Genomic DNA, 12,811 nt, shown 5'->3' on the forward strand with positions numbered 1-12,811 from the left:
ACAATAAGAATTTGCTCATGTACTGAGGTGCTAAACCATTCAGAGCTTTATAAGTACTAATTAGTAGGCTTTTAAAATCTATACACTGTTTTAATAGGGAGCCAGTGTTGTGTTGACAGAACCGGGCTGATATGGTCATAAATCCTGGTTCTAGGGAGAACTCTTGCTGCTGCATTTTGGACCAACTGGGCTTTGGTTATTAAGCATGTAGAACAACCACACAACAAACATAACAATAATCCATCTTTGAGGTCATGAACTCATAATTACCATTTCTGCATTTGACATTGAGAACATAGTCAGCAAATTCAAAATTGCGGAAAAAAGTTTGTTCTCTCGTCACCACTTTTATAATGTAAGTTGGCCGACCCCAAGTGGAAGAACAACACCGTTCATGATTTGTTTTGTTAAATTTGATGTTTCAAACAGAACACTCTACTACGTCTTCCCAAAAAAGCTAAATCTGACTTATTCAACATGGACTCCATAGAAAATACACCTCTCTCAAAAATCCTCCAAAACCACATCACATCAAAACCACTCAGATCATACTCCTTTCTTCAATATTGCCAAGAGCAATACGAACGCTCATCGGTGACAGAACTTGTGATCAAAGTCACAGTTCCATCCTCAATTCACTCTCAGAAAGGAGCATTACAGCTCATCATCGTGGGTTGGGAGACAAACACTTTCGAAACACATTTCCAAGTAAAAAACTATAGAAATGATCCCTGAAAATATAGTCTTAACTTCGCATCTCAACTCAAACGGAATTCCATTCTGAAGCACCGCCTCCTCTCTGATGGTTTGCGTAGTTGATTTCTATAAACACATGAACCAGTGTCCATATGGGTTTTACCTGATCTCGGATAAATTGACTAATTTTGTCCGCGTTTCAATGACATATTTGAACATTCAAAAAGGTGTTGTAATTAATAGTCTCTTATTGGCCTCATGAATCAAGCTCTGTATAGATTAGAAATATATATTATACAGACACTTGATAATTAATGGTATTGTACGATTTGTTAATTGCATTCAATAGATTACACTTTTAACAAAACATTCACCACTGGTTTGCAAAAGGTGTTTTAAGAAAAGTTTGAGCTGATTTCTTGTTGCAATTAAACCACTCTGACCAGCACACTTCAACAGAGTGTGGCCCTTTGGAGCTCTGCGAAACAGCGAACCCTTTTACCAGGCAATTGGTTCAGTCAAGTCACCTCATTGTATATAGCGCTTTTAACAGTACAGATTTGGTCAAAGCAGCTTCTCAGTATCCAAATAGGAAAATAGTGTGTCAATGAAAAAGGACAACAGTAGACATTCAGTTTTCAGTTTAAAGGCAGTTCATCATTGAATTACACGATGTCTTCGTTCAGCTCAGTTCGGTTTAAATAGTATCTGTGAAATCAAGTCGATGATATAGCTGGAAATAAGTTTCCCCAGCTAAGCGAGTGAGAGGCGGCAGCGGCAAGGAACCAAAACTCCATCGGTGACAGAATGGAGACCAAGCTGTGGGAGAAACCAGGCTCAGTCGGTGGGCCAGTTCTTCTCTGGCCAGACGACCCAGGAGGTTGATCCATGCTGCAACAAAGTTAGATTGTCATCTGGTTCCGTAGTCTTGTCCCAATGGCCATCTAGGAGACAAGGTCTTCACTGGGGATCTGTCTCTGGGGCTCATCTAGTTTTCCTGGTCCCCCCTGAAATTCAGAACTGGAGAGGTCGTCTCTAGGTGCTGATCCACAATCTGAGCTGGATACGTACTGGATCTGGTGGCTACGGTAACCTGGGAATAAGAAAGAAACAGACTAATATTAGCGTAGATGCCATTCTTCTTATGATGTAACAAGTACATTGTGTGTTATTGGAAGTGTTCCCAGTTCCGGTCTACCTATTTACTGCAGCCTAACAGTCATTTAACGGATTTGTCTGACAGAAATGTGTATGTTATGTGTAAGCCATCTTAAAGAGATGGTTCCTTGATCTAGATTTAAAATGACAGAGTGTGTCTGCCTCCTGAACAGTGTTAGATTATTCCAGAGTTTGGGCGCTAAATAGCAAAAGGGTCTGCCTCCCTCGGTTGATTTTGATATTCTAGGTATTATCAAATAGCCAGAGTTTTGAGAGTGCAGCGGACGTGGAGGACTATAATACAATAAGAATTTGCTCATGTACTGAGGTGCTAAACCATTCAGAGCTTTATAAGTACTAATTAGTAGGCTTTTAAAATCTATACACTGTTTTAATAGGGAGCCAGTGTTGTGTTGACAGAACCGGGCTGATATGGTCATAAATCCTGGTTCTAGGGAGAACTCTTGCTGCTGCATTTTGGACCAACTGGACTTTGTTATTAAGCATGTAGAACAACCACACAACAAAACATAACAATAATCCAACTTTGAGGTCATGAACTCATAATTACCATTTCTGCATTTGACATTGAGAACATAGTCAGCAAATTCAAAATTGCGGAAAAAAGTTTGTTCTCTCGTCACCACTTTCATAATGTAAGTTGGCCGACCCCAAGTGGAAGAACAACACTGTTCATGATTTGTTTTGTTAAATTTGATGTTTCAAACAGAACACTCTACTACGTCTTCCCAAAAAAGCTAAATCTGACTTATTCAACATGGACTCCATAGAAAATACACCTCTTTCAAAAATCCTCCAAAACCACATCACATCAAAACCACTCAGATCATACTCCTTTCTTCAATATTGCCAAGAGCAATACGAACGCTCATCGGTGACAGAACTTGTGATCAAAGTCACAGTTCCATCCTCAATTCACTCTCAGAAAGGAGCATTACAGCTCATCATCGTGGGTTGGGAGACAAACACTTTCAAAACACATTTCCAAGTAAAAAACTATAGAAATGATCCCTGAAAATATAGTCTTAACTTCATATCTCAACTCAAACGGAATTCCATTCTGAAGCACCGCCTCCTCTCTGATGGTTTGCGTAGTTGATTTCTATAAACACATGAACCAGTGTCCATATGGGTTTTACCTGATCTCGGATAAATTGACTAATTTTGTCCGCGTTTCAATGACATATTTGAACATTCAAAAAGGTGTTGTAATTAATAGTCTCTTATTGGCCTCATGAATCAAGCTCTGTATAGATTAGAAATATATATTATACAGACACTTGATAATTAATGGTATTGTACGATTTGTTAATTGCATTCAATAGATTACACTTTTAACAAAACATTCACCACTGGTTTGCAAAAGGTGTTTTAAGAAAAGTTTGAGCTGATGTCTTGTTGCAATTAAACCACTCTGACCAGCACACTTCAACAGAGTGTGGCCCTTTGGAGCTCTGCGAAACAGCGAACCCTTTTACCAGGCAATTGGTTCAGTCAAGTCACCTCATTGTATATAGCGCTTTTAACAGTACAGATTTGGTCAAAGCAGCTTCTCAGTATCCAAATAGGAAAATAGTGTGTCAATGAAAAAGGACAACAGTAGACATTCAGTTTTCAGTTTAAAGGCAGTTCATCATTGAATTACACGATGTCTTCGTTCAGCTCAGTTCGGTTTAAATAGTATCTGTGAAATCAAGTTGATATTATAGCTGGAAATAAGTTTCCCCAGCTAAGCGAGTGAGAGGCGGCAGCGGCAAGGAACCAAAACTCCATCGGTGACAGAATGGAGACCAAGCTGTGGGAGAAACCAGGCTCAGTCGGTGGGCCAGTTCTTCTCTGGCCAGACGACCCAGGAGGTTGATCCATGCTGCAACAAAGTTAGATTGTCATCTGGTTCCGTAGTCTTGTCCCAATGGCCATCTAGGAGACAAGGTCTTCACTGGGGATCTGTCTCTGGGGCTCATCTAGTTTTCCTGGTCCCCCCTGAAATTCAGAACTGGAGAGGTCGTCTCTAGGTGCTGATCCACAATCTGAGCTGGATACGTACTGGATCTGGTGGCTACGGTAACCTGGGAATAAGAAAGAAACAGACTAATATTAGCGTAGATGCCATTCTTCTTATGATGTAACAAGTACATTGTGTGTTATTGGAAGTGTTCCCAGTTCCGGTCTACCTATTTACTGCAGCCTAACAGTCATTTAACGGATTTGTCTGACAGAAATGTGTATGTTATGTGTAAGCCATCTTAAAGAGATGGTTCCTTGATCTAGATTTAAAATGACAGAGTGTGTCTGCCTCCTGAACAGTGTTAGATTATTCCAGAGTTTGGGCGCTAAATAGGAAAAGGGTCTGCCTCCCTCGGTTGATTTTGATATTCTAGGTATTAGCAAATAGCCAGAGTTTTGAGAGTGCAGCGGACGTGGAGGACTATAATACAATAAGAATTTGCTCATGTACTGAGGTGCTAAACCATTCAGAGCTTTATAAGTACTAATTAGTAGGCTTTTAAAATCTATACACTGTTTTAATAGGGAGCCAGTGTTGTGTTGACAGAACCGGGCTGATATGGTCATAAATCCTGGTTCTAGGGAGAACTCTTGCTGCTGCATTTTGGACCAACTGGACTTTGTTATTAAGCATGTAGAACAACCACACAACAAAACATAACAATAATCCATCTTTGAGGTCATGAACTCATAATTACCATTTCTGCATTCGACATTGAGAACATAGTCAGCAAATTCAAAATTGCAGAAAAAAGTTTGTTCTCTCGTCACCACTTTCATAATGTAAGTTGGCCGACCCCAAGTGGAAGAACAACACTGTTCATGATTTGTTTTGTTAAATTTGATGTTTCAAACAGAACACTCTACTACGTCTTCCCAAAAAAGCTAAATCTGACTTATTCAACATGGACTCCATAGAAAATACACCTCTTTCAAAAATCCTCCAAAACCACATCACATCAAAACCACTCAGATCATACTCCTTTCTTCAATATTGCCAAGAGCAATACGAACGCTCATCGGTGACAGAACTTGTGATCAAAGTCACAGTTCCATCCTCAATTCACTCTCAGAAAGGAGCATTACAGCTCATCATCGTGGGTTGGGAGACAAACACTTTCAAAACACATTTCCAAGTAAAAAACTATAGAAATGATCCCTGAAAATATAGTCTTAACTTCATATCTCAACTCAAACGGAATTCCATTCTGAAGCACCGCCTCCTCTCTGATGGTTTGCGTAGTTGATTTCTATAAACACATGAACCAGTGTCCATATGGGTTTTACCTGATCTCGGATAAATTGACTAATTTTGTCCGCGTTTCAATGACATATTTGAACATTCAAAAAGGTGTTGTAATTAATAGTCTCTTATTGGCCTCATGAATCAAGCTCTGTATAGATTAGAAATATATATTATACAGACACTTGATAATTAATGGTATTGTACGATTTGTTAATTGCATTCAATAGATTACACTTTTAACAAAACATTCACCACTGGTTTGCAAAAGGTGTTTTAAGAAAAGTTTGAGCTGATGTCTTGTTGCAATTAAACCACTCTGACCAGCACACTTCAACAGAGTGTGGCCCTTTGGAGCTCTGCGAAACAGCGAACCCTTTTACCAGGCAATTGGTTCAGTCAAGTCACCTCATTGTATATAGCGCTTTTAACAGTACAGATTTGGTCAAAGCAGCTTCTCAGTATCCAAATAGGAAAATAGTGTGTCAATGAAAAAGGACAACAGTAGACATTCAGTTTTCAGTTTAAAGGCAGTTCATCATTGAATTACACGATGTCTTCGTTCAGCTCAGTTCGGTTTAAATAGTATCTGTGAAATCAAGTTGATGATTATAGCTGGAAATAAGTTTCCCCAGCTAAGCGAGTGAGAGGCGGCAGCGGCAAGGAACCAAAACTCCATCGGTGACAGAATGGAGACCAAGCTGTGGGAGAAACCAGGCTCAGTCGGTGGGCCAGTTCTTCTCTGGCCAGACGACCCAGGAGGTTGATCCATGCTGCAACAAAGTTAGATTGTCATCTGGTTCCGTAGTCTTGTCCCAATGGCCATCTAGGAGACAAGGTCTTCACTGGGGATCTGTCTCTGGGGCTCATCTAGTTTTCCTGGTCCCCCCTGAAATTCAGAACTGGAGAGGTCGTCTCTAGGTGCTGATCCACAATCTGAGCTGGATACGTACTGGATCTGGTGGCTACGGTAACCTGGGAATAAGAAAGAAACAGACTAATATTAGCGTAGATGCCATTCTTCTTATGATGTAACAAGTACATTGTGTGTTATTGGAAGTGTTCCCAGTTCCGGTCTACCTATTTACTGCAGCCTAACAGTCATTTAACGGATTTGTCTGACAGAAATGTGTATGTTATGTGTAAGCCATCTTAAAGAGATGGTTCCTTGATCTAGATTTAAAATGACAGAGTGTGTCTGCCTCCTGAACAGTGTTAGATTATTCCAGAGTTTGGGCGCTAAATAGGAAAAGGGTCTGCCTCCCTCGGTTGATTTTGATATTCTAGGTATTAGCAAATAGCCAGAGTTTTGAGAGTGCAGCGGACGTGGAGGACTATAATACAATAAGAATTTGCTCATGTACTGAGGTGCTAAACCATTCAGAGCTTTATAAGTACTAATTAGTAGGCTTTTAAAATCTATACACTGTTTTAATAGGGAGCCAGTGTTGTGTTGACAGAACCGGGCTGATATGGTCATAAATCCTGGTTCTAGGGAGAACTCTTGCTGCTGCATTTTGGACCAACTGGACTTTGTTATTAAGCATGTAGAACAACCACACAACAAAACATAACAATAATCCATCTTTGAGGTCATGAACTCATAATTACCATTTCTGCATTCGACATTGAGAACATAGTCAGCAAATTCAAAATTGCAGAAAAAAGTTTGTTCTCTCGTCACCACTTTCATAATGTAAGTTGGCCGACCCCAAGTGGAAGAACAACACTGTTCATGATTTGTTTTGTTAAATTTGATGTTTCAAACAGAACACTCTACTACGTCTTCCCAAAAAAGCTAAATCTGACTTATTCAACATGGACTCCGTAGAAAATACACCTCTTTCAAAAATCCTCCAAAACCACATCACATCAAAACCACTCAGATCATACTCCTTTCTTCAATATTGCCAAGAGCAATACGAACGCTCATCGGTGACAGAACTTGTGATCAAAGTCACAGTTCCAGCCTCAATTCACTCTCAGAAAGGAGCATTACAGCTCATCATCGTGGGTTGGGAGACAAACGCTTTCAAAACACATTTCCAAGTAAAAAACTATAGAAATGATCCCTGAAAATATAGTCTTAACTTCATATCTCAACTCAAACGGAATTCCATTCTGAAGCACCGCCTCCTCTCTGATGGTTTGCGTAGTTGATTTCTATAAACACATGAACCAGTGTCCATATGGGTTTTACCTGATCTCGGATAAATTGACTAATTTTGTCCGCGTTTCAATGACATATTTGAACATTCAAAAAGGTGTTGTAATTAATAGTCTCTTATTGGCCTCATGAATCAAGCTCTGTATAGATTAGAAATATATATTATACAGACACTTGATAATTAATGGTATTGTACGATTTGTTAATTGCATTCAATAGATTACACTTTTAACAAAACATTCACCACTGGTTTGCAAAAGGTGTTTTAAGAAAAGTTTGAGCTGATGTCTTGTTGCAATTAAACCACTCTGACCAGCACACTTCAACAGAGTGTGGCCCTTTGGAGCTCTGCGAAACAGCGAACCCTTTTACCAGGCAATTGGTTCAGTCAAGTCACCTCATTGTATATAGCGCTTTTAACAGTACAGATTTGGTCAAAGCAGCTTCTCAGTATCCAAATAGGAAAATAGTGTGTCAATGAAAAAGGACAACAGTAGACATTCAGTTTTCAGTTTAAAGGCAGTTCATCATTGAATTACACGATGTCTTCGTTCAGCTCAGTTCGGTTTAAATAGTATCTGTGAAATCAACATAAAACACATAATAAAAGAATAAAAAATACAAATATGTAGACAGTGAATGACAATATACAAATGACAATTGTAGGCAGGTATATTACAAAGTGAAGTTATGTATGTACATATATATTGTGTGCAAAATTTAAGTGTATACTAAGTATGTGTGTTAGATAAATAAAGTGTGTGTGTATATAAATATAAAGTGTAGTGTGTTCGCCATTATTGTCAGCTGTTCATAAGATGGATTGCCTGAGGGAAGAAACTGGTCCTGTGTCTGGTCGTTCTAGTGCTCAGTGCTCTGTAGCGTCGACCAGATGGCAACAGTTCAAAGAGGGAGTGTGCTGGATGTGAGGGGTCCAGAGTGATTTTGACAGACCTTTTTCTCACTCTGGATAAGTACAGTTCTTGAATAGATGGGAGAGTTGAACCGATGATTCGCTCAGCAATCCGGACTACTCTCTGTAGTCTTCTGAGGTCAGATTTAGAAGCTGAGCTGAACCAGACAGTTACTGAAGTGCAGAGGATGGATTCAATGATGGTGGAGTAGAACTGTTTCAGCAGCTCCTGTGGCAGGTTAAACTTCCTCAGCTGGCGGAGAAAGTACAACCTCTGCTGGGCCTTTTTTACGATGGAGTCAATGTGAATGTCCCACTTCAGGTCCTGAGAGATGGTGGTTCCCAGGAACCTGAATGACTCCACTGCAGTCACAGGGCTGTTCATGATGGTGAGTGGGGGGAGTGCAGGGGGGTTTCTCCTGAAGTCCACGATCATCTCCACTGTTTTGAGCGTGTTAAGCTCCAGGTTGTTGAGACTGCACCAGACAGCCAGCTCTTTTACCTCCTGTCTGTAAGCAGACTCGTCACCGCCCTGAATGAGGCCGATGAGTGTGGTGTCATCTGCAAACTTCAGGAGCTTGACAGAGGGGTCCTTAGATGTGCAATCGTTGGTGTACAGGGAGAAGAGCAGTGGGGAGAGAACGCAGCCCTGGGGAGCTCCGGTGCTGATTGTACGGGTGCTGGATGTGTATTTTCCCAGCCTCACTAGCTGCTGCCTGTCTGTCAGGAAGCTGTTGATCCACTGACAGACGGAGGTGGGCACGGAGAGCTGATTTAGTTTGGGCAGGAGGAGGTTTGGGATGATCGTGTTGAAGGCCGAGCTGAAGTCCACAAACAGGATCCTCACATAAGTCCCCGGTCTGTCTAGGTGTTGCAGAACATAATGCAGTCCAATGTTTACTGCATCGTCCACAGACCTGTTTGCTCTGTAGGCAAACTGAAGAGGATCCAGCAAGGGTCCAGTGATGTCCTTCAGGTGGGCCAGCACCAGTTTTTCAAATGACTTCATGACTACAGACGTTAGAGCCACAGGCCTGTAGTCATTTAGTCCTGTAATTTTGGGTTTCTTAGGGATGGGGATGATGGTGGAACGTTTGAGGCATGAAGGGACTTCGCACAGCTCCAGCGATCTGTTGAAGATCTGTGTGAAGATGGGGGCCAGCTGGTCAGCACAGGGATAGGCCTTTAGCTGGAAATAAGTTTCCCCAGCTAAGCGAGTGAGAGGCGGCAGCGGCAAGGAACCAAAACTCCATCGGTGACAGAATGGAGACCAAGCTGTGGGAGAAACCAGGCTCAGTCGGTGGGCCAGTTCTTCTCTGGCCAGACGACCCAGGAGGTTGATCCATGCTGCAACAAAGTTAGATTGTCATCTGGTTCCGTAGTCTTGTCCCAATGGCCATCTAGGAGACAAGGTCTTCACTGGGGATCTGTCTCTGGGGCTCATCTAGTTTTCCTGGTCCCCCCTGAAATTCAGAACTGGAGAGGTCGTCTCTAGGTGCTGATCCACAATCTGAGCTGGATACGTACTGGATCTGGTGGCTACGGTAACCTGGGAATAAGAAAGAAACAGACTAATATTAGCGTAGATGCCATTCTTCTTATGATGTAACAAGTACATTGTGTGTTATTGGAAGTGTTCCCAGTTCCGGTCTACCTATTTACTGCAGCCTAACAGTCATTTAACGGATTTGTCTGACAGAAATGTGTATGTTATGTGTAAGCCATCTTAAAGAGATGGTTCCTTGATCTAGATTTAAAATGACAGAGTGTGTCTGCCTCCTGAACAGTGTTAGATTATTCCAGAGTTTGGGCGCTAAATAGGAAAAGGGTCTGCCTCCCTCGGTTGATTTTGATATTCTAGGTATTAGCAAATAGCCAGAGTTTTGAGAGTGCAGCGGACGTGGAGGACTATAATACAATAAGAATTTGCTCATGTACTGAGGTGCTAAACCATTCAGAGCTTTATAAGTACTAATTAGTAGGCTTTTAAAATCTATACACTGTTTTAATAGGGAGCCAGTGTTGTGTTGACAGAACCGGGCTGATATGGTCATAAATCCTGGTTCTAGGGAGAACTCTTGCTGCTGCATTTTGGACCAACTGGACTTTGTTATTAAGCATGTAGAACAACCACACAACAAAACATAACAATAATCCATCTTTGAGGTCATGAACTCATAATTACCATTTCTGCATTCGACATTGAGAACATAGTCAGCAAATTCAAAATTGCAGAAAAAAGTTTGTTCTCTCGTCACCACTTTCATAATGTAAGTTGGCCGACCCCAAGTGGAAGAACAACACTGTTCATGATTTGTTTTGTTAAATTTGATGTTTCAAACAGAACACTCTACTACGTCTTCCCAAAAAAGCTAAATCTGACTTATTCAACATGGACTCCGTAGAAAATACACCTCTTTCAAAAATCCTCCAAAACCACATCACATCAAAACCACTCAGATCATACTCCTTTCTTCAATATTGCCAAGAGCAATACGAACGCTCATCGGTGACAGAACTTGTGATCAAAGTCACAGTTCCAGCCTCAATTCACTCTCAGAAAGGAGCATTACAGCTCATCATCGTGGGTTGGGAGACAAACGCTTTCAAAACACATTTCCAAGTAAAAAACTATAGAAATGATCCCTGAAAATATAGTCTTAACTTCATATCTCAACTCAAACGGAATTCCATTCTGAAGCACCGCCTCCTCTCTGATGGTTTGCGTAGTTGATTTCTATAAACACATGAACCAGTGTCCATATGGGTTTTACCTGATCTCGGATAAATTGACTAATTTTGTCCGCGTTTCAATGACATATTTGAACATTCAAAAAGGTGTTGTAATTAATAGTCTCTTATTGGCCTCATGAATCAAGCTCTGTATAGATTAGAAATATATATTATACAGACACTTGATAATTAATGGTATTGTACGATTTGTTAATTGCATTCAATAGATTACACTTTTAACAAAACATTCACCACTGGTTTGCAAAAGGTGTTTTAAGAAAAGTTTGAGCTGATGTCTTGTTGCAATTAAACCACTCTGACCAGCACACTTCAACAGAGTGTGGCCCTTTGGAGCTCTGCGAAACAGCGAACCCTTTTACCAGGCAATTGGTTCAGTCAAGTCACCTCATTGTATATAGCGCTTTTAACAGTACAGATTTGGTCAAAGCAGCTTCTCAGTATCCAAATAGGAAAATAGTGTGTCAATGAAAAAGGACAACAGTAGACATTCAGTTTTCAGTTTAAAGGCAGTTCATCATTGAATTACACGATGTCTTCGTTCAGCTCAGTTCGGTTTAAATAGTATCTGTGAAATCAAGTTGATGATATAGCTGGAAATAAGTTTCCCCAGCTAAGCGAGTGAGAGGCGGCAGCGGCAAGGAACCAAAACTCCATCGGTGACAGAATGGAGACCAAGCTGTGGGAGAAACCAGGCTCAGTCGGTGGGCCAGTTCTTCTCTGGCCAGACGACCCAGGAGGTTGATCCATGCTGCAACAAAGTTAGATTGTCATCTGGTTCCGTAGTCTTGTCCCAATGGCCATCTAGGAGACAAGGTCTTCACTGGGGATCTGTCTCTGGGGCTCATCTAGTTTTCCTGGTCCCCCCTGAAATTCAGAACTGGAGAGGTCGTCTCTAGGTGCTGATCCACAATCTGAGCTGGATACGTACTGGATCTGGTGGCTACGGTAACCTGGGAATAAGAAAGAAACAGACTAATATTAGCGTAGATGCCATTCTTCTTATGATGTAACAAGTACATTGTGTGTTATTGGAAGTGTTCCCAGTTCCGGTCTACCTATTTACTGCAGCCTAACAGTCATTTAACGGATTTGTCTGACAGAAATGTGTATGTTATGTGTAAGCCATCTTAAAGAGATGGTTCCTTGATCTAGATTTAAAATGACAGAGTGTGTCTGCCTCCTGAACAGTGTTAGATTATTCCAGAGTTTGGGCGCTAAATAGGAAAAGGGTCTGCCTCCCTCGGTTGATTTTGATATTCTAGGTATTAGCAAATAGCCAGAGTTTTGAGAGTGCAGCGGACGTGGAGGACTATAATACAATAAGAATTTGCTCATGTACTGAGGTGCTAAACCATTCAGAGCTTTATAAGTACTAATTAGTAGGCTTTTAAAATCTATACACTGTTTTAATAGGGAGCCAGTGTTGTGTTGACAGAACCGGGCTGATATGGTCATAAATCCTGGTTCTAGTGAGAACTCTTGCTGCTGCATTTTGGACCAACTGGACTTTGTTATTAAGCATGTAGAACAACCACACAACAAAACATAACAATAATCCATCTTTGAGGTCATGAACTCATAATTACCATTTCTGCATTCGACATTGAGAACATAGTCAGCAAATTCAAAATTGCGGAAAAAAGTTTGTTCTCTCGTCACCACTTTCATAATGTAAGTTGGCCGACCCCAAGTGGAAGAACAACACCGTTCATGATTTGTTTTGTTAAATTTGATGTTTCAAACAGAACACTCTACTACGTCTTCCCAAAAAAGCTAAATCTGACTTATTCAACATGGACTCCATAGAAAATACACCTCTCTCAAAAATCCTCCAAAACCACATCACATCAAA

The 12,811-nt window shown here is 40.9% G+C and overlaps 5 non-coding genes across 5 annotated transcripts; all 5 read right to left on the minus strand.

The window, feature by feature from the left end:
- Positions 1-536: 536 nt before the first annotated feature.
- Positions 537-747, minus strand: LOC113070633 (small nucleolar RNA U3). Its single transcript, XR_003279969.1, has one exon. It is a non-coding gene; the product is annotated as a small nucleolar RNA U3 (small nucleolar RNA).
- A 1,944-nt stretch (positions 748-2,691) lies between these two features.
- On the minus strand, positions 2,692-2,902 carry LOC113070630 (small nucleolar RNA U3). Its single transcript, XR_003279966.1, has one exon. It is a non-coding gene; the product is annotated as a small nucleolar RNA U3 (small nucleolar RNA).
- Positions 2,903-4,846: 1,944 nt separating this feature from the next.
- LOC113070631 (small nucleolar RNA U3) lies at positions 4,847-5,057 on the minus strand. Its single transcript, XR_003279967.1, has one exon. It is a non-coding gene; the product is annotated as a small nucleolar RNA U3 (small nucleolar RNA).
- A 1,945-nt stretch (positions 5,058-7,002) lies between these two features.
- LOC113070629 (small nucleolar RNA U3) lies at positions 7,003-7,213 on the minus strand. Its single transcript, XR_003279965.1, has one exon. It is a non-coding gene; the product is annotated as a small nucleolar RNA U3 (small nucleolar RNA).
- A 3,443-nt stretch (positions 7,214-10,656) lies between these two features.
- On the minus strand, positions 10,657-10,867 carry LOC113070632 (small nucleolar RNA U3). The gene has a single exon (XR_003279968.1). It is a non-coding gene; the product is annotated as a small nucleolar RNA U3 (small nucleolar RNA).
- Between the last annotated feature and the right edge of the window lie 1,944 nt (positions 10,868-12,811).

This window comes from Carassius auratus, unplaced genomic scaffold, assembly GCF_003368295.1.
Source record: "Carassius auratus strain Wakin unplaced genomic scaffold, ASM336829v1 scaf_tig00005043, whole genome shotgun sequence".
NCBI lineage: Eukaryota > Metazoa > Chordata > Actinopteri > Cypriniformes > Cyprinidae > Carassius > Carassius auratus.